This window comes from Talpa occidentalis, unplaced genomic scaffold (assembly GCF_014898055.3).
Source record: "Talpa occidentalis isolate TD23 unplaced genomic scaffold, MPIMG_talOcc4v2.1 talOcc4.15, whole genome shotgun sequence".
Lineage (NCBI taxonomy): Eukaryota > Metazoa > Chordata > Mammalia > Eulipotyphla > Talpidae > Talpa > Talpa occidentalis.
In genome coordinates, this window is record NW_023601543.1 from 46,694,967 (window position 1) to 46,703,961 (window position 8,995).

Genomic DNA, 8,995 nt, shown 5'->3' on the forward strand with positions numbered 1-8,995 from the left:
GGCCATGGTGCTGTTCCTAAGTGGCAAGAAGCCCAAACAGAAGGCCAGCACCTCTAAAGCTGAGCTGATTATAGGTGCTTTGCTTTAATCACTTATCACTGACTCTTCACTGCTGGAGTTTTTTGACTTCAGCTAACCTTTCCTCTAATCTTTCCTGCTCTTTGCCCCACCCCAACTTCCTACACACACATCAGGTTTCAGATCAGACCATCCAGTCTCCTTAGTATGCATCCTTTCTCCATGGATGCCTTACTGCAATGAGGCATAAATGGCCTTGGGGTGACTCTAGTTGTGTGTGTGGAAATCCCTGATGAATTAGTGCAGGCAAAGAGAATGCTTAGAACTCTGAAAAGCTACCTTCCCCTGCAAGCATGGCCCCCATGGTTGTTTCTGTTCTAGTGGTTGCTCTTTGGCTCCTCCTGTTTTTTGCTGAGAACCACCTCATATACTAGAGCTTTTTCCTGCATATCCCTCCTTTTCCCTCTATTGCCGGGGTCTCTGTATCAGTGGCCAGATACTGTGTAGCAGAGTGGGAGAGGCATTGCACAGAGAGCAGACCCAGATTCCAGTCCCAGTTCCACCATGTTCTTCCCATGACACCTTTGGCAATTGCTGCATCTCTCTAGATCTCAACTTGGGCATTCATTGTTGGAAGGCATTATAGTGGTTAGGGATGGGACTTTTAGAGTCAGATAGCTGGAGTTCAGATCTCAGTCCTGCCACAAATTGCTGAACCCCATGGGTTTCCCTATCTACAAAATGGGATGATAATAGTACTTAATTCATAGGGTTGGTCTGAGGATTAAATGAGTGAATGAGTGTAAAGTGCTTAGCACAGGGCCAGTGCTTATACAGCTGGCCCTGTATAAGTCTTTTTTGTTAATATTATTTGTTTAATTCATTGAATGTCTACTGAATGTCTACTAATATGTTCACACCAAACTTCGCAAAATTAAAGATTGTCTGCAGGTTCCAGACTTTTGGATCCATGTCTTCTGTAACTGTGCATTTAGCATTTACTATTTGCCAAACACTGTTGTAGGTGCTGAGGATTCAGTGGGGAAGAAGAAAGACATGGTTTCTGCCTGGAACTTACAGTCTCATGGAGGAGACAAACATTAAACAAGGGGAAAATGTCACCAAAGATTTCTAAATACTTGAATTTGTGATGTGTTCTAAAGAAAAACGCCAGTATGCTCAGCATAAGTTCTTGAATATAGAAGGTGCTCAAAAATGTTCTGGATGTTATACAGAGGGCTGCTAGGAAAATCCAATATAAAATGGTACCAAGTGTCCTACAAGAACTAGGAAATATTGATTCCTTGGCCTTTTCTGGGGAGATTAGCAGAACTTGGTTTTCTTCCCTGCCCCCCACTTGGGATTGGGCCTCTTGATGAGAAGACCAAAATAACTCTTCAGAGTTGAACTTAGAGTTCAACTTCAGAGTTGAACTTCCTTGGTATGTTGCGGAGACGTGCTTTTGCTCCCAATGTACCCTCGCTGGCCGCCTGATAGGCTACTCCCTCTCTCCCCTTTCCTTTCCTTTTCTTCCCCTGGCTGGCCAAGGCTGTCAAGCTCCTTGGCATTACTTGGCCACATTCAGGGTGAAATACTCAGAATTTTCAGGGGAGGAGGGAGAGAAGCAGGAGAGGCAGGTCTGGCTCATTTAGGGGACCACAGATGTGGAGAAGGCTGGAGCTCTGAGGACAGACCAGTTTTACAGAACTGAGAGCCCCAAGGCTGGTAAGTAGTCCCTCCTTCACTTTCAGTAGATAAATAGAAGCTGTTTAGAAAGGACTTGAGGTCACACAGGGTGCCAGGGGTAAGGTAAGGACAAAGAGATATCCGCTTCTGTCTCCCACACATCCGACTCAGGCCACTCAAATAAATGCAGATAAAGGAGGGCTACTCCCCTGCTCCTGTAGCAGGATGAACTGGGCAAAGATCTTGATTGGTCACCCCCTCCTCCCCAAAACAGTGCCTGCTGTCTGAGCTGGAGCTCTCTTGAGCTGAATGGACAAGTGTAACACAAACACTGGGGAATGTAGAAAGAGCAAGTAGAAGAGAAGTAGGCCAGAGATAAACTCTGAACAGCCAGCACTCATGATTTCCCAACTGCAATGCAACATCAACAAGCATAAGTCTAGCCGCTTCAGAGTAAGCAGTGCCCAAGGAAAGGGGGCCAAGGAGCACCACAGGCCTGCCAATTTCATTCACATTTAAGGCTGACATGAGTCTCAACCTCAAGGAACTCACAGTCTAGAGTGTGAAGTAGACATAATCACAGACACCTGTGTGGGGTATGGGGAGGGTGAGTAGGGAGAGAAGCACCCACCCCTGGGGAGATCATGGAAGGCTTCACAGAAGAGGGGGTGCTGCGGTGAGGAGAAATGGGCTAGGCATGGATGGGCAGTCCAGGAAATACTGCAATTAATTGGCCAAAGCAGAAGATGTTAAGAAGCTTTGAAGGAGTAACAGAAAAACAAGGAAAAGTGAAGTGGGTTGCTGAGAAGGAATGGTGGAAGCAGCCTCAGGACTCTTCTTGCAGTCAAAGGTTCACCCTCAGTCTTCAGAATGACTCCTTTTCTAGAAATCTTGGGATAACTGAGGTTTTGCCATAATGTGTCTGCTTCTGATCTTTCTCTTTCTTATATACCCTTATTTGGATAGGCATTGGGTTTTCAGCTCAATTAAAAACACTTATGGGGAAACCATTTAATTCTAGGTGCCATAGATGTAAGGTACACACATAGTCCCTTCATTCCCTAAATTTTTACTGAGACCTGCTGTAAGCCTGGTATTTCTCTAGGTTGATGCACATGCCCATGTGTAAGTGTGTTTTTGTGTGAGTGTGTGTGTGAGTGTGTGTGTGTGTGTGTGTGTGTGTGTGTGTGTGTGTAGGGGGGTAGTGGTAGCGGAGTTGAGGTGGGGAGGTGGTATATTTTTCCCCCAAATTATGTTTATTGAGGAAAAATAGGTTTATGTCATTGTATCTGCTCTTGGGTTATAGATTTAAACTTCTACAAATGTGTATTTCCACATCTTGCCCACTACCAGTGCCCCAACAATCCTCTACCATGTTCCACTTGGGCCCCTCCTTCTCTTTCCCCCTCCCACCTCCATCACCCATTTGTAGTGGGCTCCAACCTTTAGGGAAGCACGGGACTTGACTTTTGCTATGATGGCCCAGAAGGCACAGAAGTCTGGAGGTCTGCTTTGGCACAGGGACTAGCTTAGTTTGACAAGAACCCAGGTTCATGGAGGGAAGTGGAGAAGGCTGGAAACTGATAAGTAGGGATGTTTTTCTTACAGAGAGATCTCTCCATTTGTCTAGAGGTCAGCGGGTCTAGAATCAAGTAAAAGTAGATCCAGGATGGATGAGTCGAGGAGGGGCTGTGGCAGGTAGGACAGAATGGAGGGGAGGGTCTTTCAAAATCCCCTGGAGGTCACTGGATCACTTCTCGGGGCAGGTAGCCCCCTGGGGATCAGCAGCATCTGGAGTCTTGGTTCAGGCTAGTGTGAACAGCATGGGTGTTTGCTTGGGGCTAAGGAGTTGCCAAACACAAGTTTTTCATTGCTAAAACCGGGACAGTCTTAGGCAAACCAGGATAGGCCTTGTCACTGCCTCCTGGACTTCAGCAGGCTGCTCCCACAGCTCTCCCTTTGAGCTCTAGGATTCTGCCAGAGGACAGCTGTCGAAGAAAGCCCTTCCCATATTACCATGGGCCCCGTTTCAACCCCTCCAAAGGTTCCCATTGTCTCTGGTATCAAGTTTGAACTCCAGAAGCTGGCATCCTGAGCCCTTTCCACACTGCTCTCTGCTCTCCTTGAAAGCCTTATCTCTTCTCACTTTCACACCACACAAGAGACTGTCTCTTTCCCCAATCAGGAAGTGCCCTTTCCTATTCTGGACCTTTGGCCACAGTGGCATCTTACCCCCTAGCTCCTACTCACCTATCAAGGTGTAGTAAAAATGTCACTCCTTGAAACTCTGCCCTGCTCTCTCCTGTAGGTTCCCAAGGTACACTATTCTTATTTGGGGGTGGGGTGTTAGTTTGGGAGTGTAGACCCCATCGCTACACCCAGATTCCAGTGCAATGCCCTTGGTAAGCTTTTGATGTATCTGCTTTGAATAGTTAGTATAGTCACATGATTTAAAATTCAAAAGGGACTGTAGGGAATTCAGTGAAAAGTCTCCTTCCCACTCCTGACCTGCAACAACCCAACACCCCTCCCTCCAGGGAAGTTTCATTTGCACACAAGAGAGAATGGTAATTTACTTTGTTAAATGAATATAGGAATGAGCAGTAAAAACCTGGAGCCAACCCAAATATTTAAAATCTGGAGCTGGCTAAATAAGCTTAATATAGCAATGTTATAGACTAATCTTCAGTCATTAAAAGTTATGAAAATTATTATCAGGCAGACTGTAATATATGACATGTTAAGATTTAAAAGCAGAGTATAAAGAAGCCTTCTACATTGAATACACTTTGTAAAAATGTGGTCTCTTTGTGGTAAGATGAAAGGAGGTTTCAGAGAAATGATTGCTGCTGCTTTAAGGTGAAGGGATTCTGAGTTTCTTTTATGTAAAGTTGTTTGAATATGAAAAGAAAGAGGCTGATGAAGAAGTGTGATTCATGATGGGACTCATTCATTCAGTAATTCATTCTGCAAACACTGAATGCTTGCTTTGTCAGGAGGAAAAAGCCAGAAACAATGCCAAACTTCTCAGGGTGAGCACTGAGCAGAACATGGGGTCTGATGGAGCGAGAGGGGTGGGGAATGTGATGAGTTAATTTCAAGACTGTGGACTTTGACTTACATCTGTTAATCAAGAGAAACTGTAGTGGATGGTAGGATGTCTTTCCAGAGAGAAAGGTCAAGGTGAGGGATTACCATGGGTACACAAGTGGTCAGGGAAACTGGGGATGGGGAAGCTCACCCAGGGAAAGTTGAGAAGGAAAGGAAAAGACAGTTTACATAAAGCTGGTGAGAAATCTTTCTGCTGAGTTCATTTCAGTGTCTCTGAGCCAGGGCCAAGGGTGTCAGGGTAGCAGAGGTGGCATCTGTTGCTGAGTATTGAAGGACCTGAGTTTAGACAGAAACCCTCCCTCCCAGTCTGACCGCCGAGTCTCAAGACCAATGGCCTGGGACTGCTCTTTGCTATCCAAACAGTTCTGGTGGACTGGCTTAGAAAGCATATGGGAAGCCCCGTGTGAGACGCTGGGGTGGAGGGTTTAAAAGATTAACTTCAACAAAGAGCGGCAAGGACTGGAAGGCGAGAGCAGGTCTCAGACGCATGTGCTCCTGAAGGGCCTGGCCGGCAAGGCTCATGAAACTGTTGCTCAAACATTGGACCAAAAGGAGAGTGGTTTTCCCAAGAGCAGTGTTCTTTGTGCTTTCTAGAGGAGGACACAAAAGCATTGATTCAAAAAAACACCTGTACCCTATGTTTATTGCAGCACTATTTACAATAGGTAAAACTTGGAAACAACCCAAATGCCCAAAAATAGATGACTGGCTCAAGAAGATGTGGTATATATACACAATGGAATATTACTCAGCAATCAAAAAAGATAAACTCATGCCATTCGCAGCAACGTGGATGGAACTAGAAGGAATTATGCTCAGTGAAATAAGTCAGAAGGAAAAAGAAAAATATCGGATGGTTTTACATGTAGGAGGATTATAGGGGAACCAAATAAAGGGAACGGCCTTTGTAGCCTGGCTGATGTGGAGTCCAGGCCCAGCAATGTCCTCATTTACAAATTGAGACTGAAATAACATAGGCTTTGTGCTGTTGTTGGAAGGATTAGAAATAATGGACAGCCCCAGGTATACAGTCAGTGCTCACTGTATGGCAACTCTTCTTTTCCTTCTGCCACTCCAGAATAGATTGCCCTAGGTCACTGCTGGGTTGCAGTCAATCTCTGATGACTTTATTGCCAGTTGAGACAAGAAACTGAAATCTAAGGCTTTGGTCACCATCTTTCCAAATGCTTTGTCTAAGGCGGCCTGGTGGGCAGATAGGTAAGAGCTGTGTCCTTCTAGGTGACAGTGCTCTCCTTTGTCAATCACCTCATAACACAAAGAAAAGCATTTCACAAACCTCTTTGCTGGTGGTGATGATACATAGACAAGGAGCTCCAGAAGGCACCAAGGAGCAGGACTTCAACACTGTTGCGGAATACTGCTGAAAACCCAGCACCTTGCCCTCTGTTCCCCTGCCTTATTTTACTCCACACTCTCGTGAGGTGTCAGTAACTGTTGAAAGCGCTTTCACATACTGAATTTCATTTGCCCCTTACTCTGGCCTGTGAGGTAAGTAGGGCAGATGTTGCCTGCATCTGGGAGGGGCTAAGTAACTACAGGGCTGGGACTAGAACCTAATCTCCTTACGTAATATGGACTAGCAGAACAAGATTTTTTAAAAAAAATATTTATTTATTTATGCATACAAGAACCAGGGGACAGGCTAGAGGTTTGGGGGGTGAGAGGATTCACCAGAGACAGAGTGGGGAACAGAACAAGCGATTGACTGAATATACTGCTGAGGGGAGCAGTGGGCGAGTCAGGAGAAGTCTGCTGTGCCATGTGGGCAGCTCCCTGGGCAGGGATTGAATTTGTGCTGCAGTGGCTGCGGACAGCTTCATCAGTTGCTTCTTAATCCCTTGCACCACCAGGGAGGCCCAGGACCAGATTAAAACTACCTTGGATGAATGGGTTAAAAGAAATTTGTGAGGAAATGGTGTGCAGGTGGAGAGAGCTGTTTTTGCAAGGAGACAATGTAACGAACTGTAGGTAATGCTGTAGGGTTATCCAGCAGAGACAGGTGGCCCCGTGCCCATTGTGCTATTGAGCAAACTGGTGGCCCAGAGTATGCAGAAAAGGACTTTGGAGTTCAGATGGCAGACAGAAGGATTTTGTTTCAAAAGGTCCAGCAACAACAAATGTTGGCAAGGATGTGATGAAAGAGGAACTCTCCACCATTGCTGGTGGGAGTGCAAACTTGGTCCAACCACTGTGGAGAGCTGTCTGGAGGTTCCTCAGTCTATTACGAATGGAGCTACCATATGACTCAGCAATTCCATTCTCAGGGATCTATCCAAAGGACACAGAAACATTGATTCAAAAGAACACCTGTACTCCTATGTTTATTGCAGCATTATTTACAATAGGTAAAACCTGGAAACAACCCAAATACCCAAAAATATATGACCGGATCAAGAAGATGTGGCATATATACACAATGGAATACTATTCAGCAAACTCATGCCATTTGCAGCAATGTAGATGGAGCTAGAAGAAATTATGCTCAGTGAAATAAGTCAGAAGGAAAAGGAAAAATACCAGATAGTTTTACTTATAGGAGGAATATAGGGGAACCAAATAAAACATCAGGGGAAAATAATAACAATACTAAACACAATAAAACAAAACAAACAGTTATAAACCAGAGACATCCTGCAGGGAAGGAGGAGGGAGAGGGATCAGGAGGAGGGAGGGAGGAGCACAGGGGACTGTGGTGATGGTGCACAGGTGCATTGGTGAAGGAAATTCTGTGGGGACTACACCTGAGGGGGTGGGGGGGAAGCAAATATTGTTTAAAAGTGAACAATGATGTAAAAAATATATAAATAAAAAGAAAATTAAAAACAACAACAGCCAAATGTCCACCTCCTTTCCAAGTTGTTTGAATGAGAGAAGTGGTCTGGGGGACTTAGGGGGCACAGGGCCACCCAACTGGGGGGTGGCAGAGTCCTGAGGATTGAGACTCAGGATTCTTAACTCCAACCTCTAGGGCTTGAAATGAGCTTAGTCATTCCCCTGCCCTGTTTTTCTCACTCTGCCTTTGAGAGAAACAAGAACAGAAAGGACAAATCACTGGTATGAAAAGAAATTGTGCTCACTCCCTTTACAAATCTAATTGGCCTCCACTTGATGTGGGGGGAAAAGGGAAGGGCGACTCCCACTTGTCCCTCTGGTCTACTTGTTAGCTATGTGACTGAAGTCACTCCATCTTCCTTAGTCTGTGTCCTCTGTGGAATGAAGCCACCATCTCCCGCCTGCCAGGTTGTGAGAATGAAATAAACAGTGGATGTGACAGGATTTTTGTAAACCACACAGTATTATCATCATCTATGAAAGCTTTGAATCCTCACTTCCTGGAACCCACCAAGCCCAGCTCACTCTAGGACCCTGGAAGACTTGACTCGGACGGGAGTGGGAGTAGAGAAGGTGGTTCTTTTTTGTTTTCTCCAGCAGTCAGGCAGGCAGGCTGGCAGAAGTGGAGAGGAAAATGGAGAAAGATGGGCTTGCTCCCCACCTCTGTTTTATTCTCCAGCTGAGGGGCAAATGGCGGGGGAGCTGGCCGACACTTTGCTTTGGTGAGCCAGCAAAGCAGGAATTTCTAGAGTTCCAACGATGTATAAGTGATGGTTTTGGTTTGGATTTTCCCAGCAGCTCCCCCTCTTTTTCAGCAGCTTTAAGGCACATAACAGAAAGTACAAGCAACTGGGAAGCACATGGCAAACGAGAGGAGCACAGCTTCTGACTGGTGTGCACTTAAGGAAATCACTCGGGTTATATGTGTCTGTTTTCTCATCTGTAAAATGGGGTGATGCTACCTGTTTTGCAGGGTCATTGTGAATACGTTGAAATGCTGGGGCCAGTGCCTGGCAGAGACTGAGGCCGGATCCCTGTCCATTTCCTTTCCTCTCTGAGTGGACAGCCTGCAGTCATGGAGCTCAGCTGGACAGAAAGCACTCGCTCCTCAGGTGCTTGAGTCTGTTCATTTCATTCTCACAACCGCATACATGGGCAAAATGGAGAAAGAACTCAAAGAAGTGTTATTGCCCAAGGTCACACAACTTGCAACTTTGAGAGCCAGGATTCTAACCCACCTTGGTTAGTTTGCCTCTTAGACATCAAGGTGTGATGGGCTTAACCAAGCTGGATCTTCTGGAAGACCCATCTTTAAATAGACCTGGCC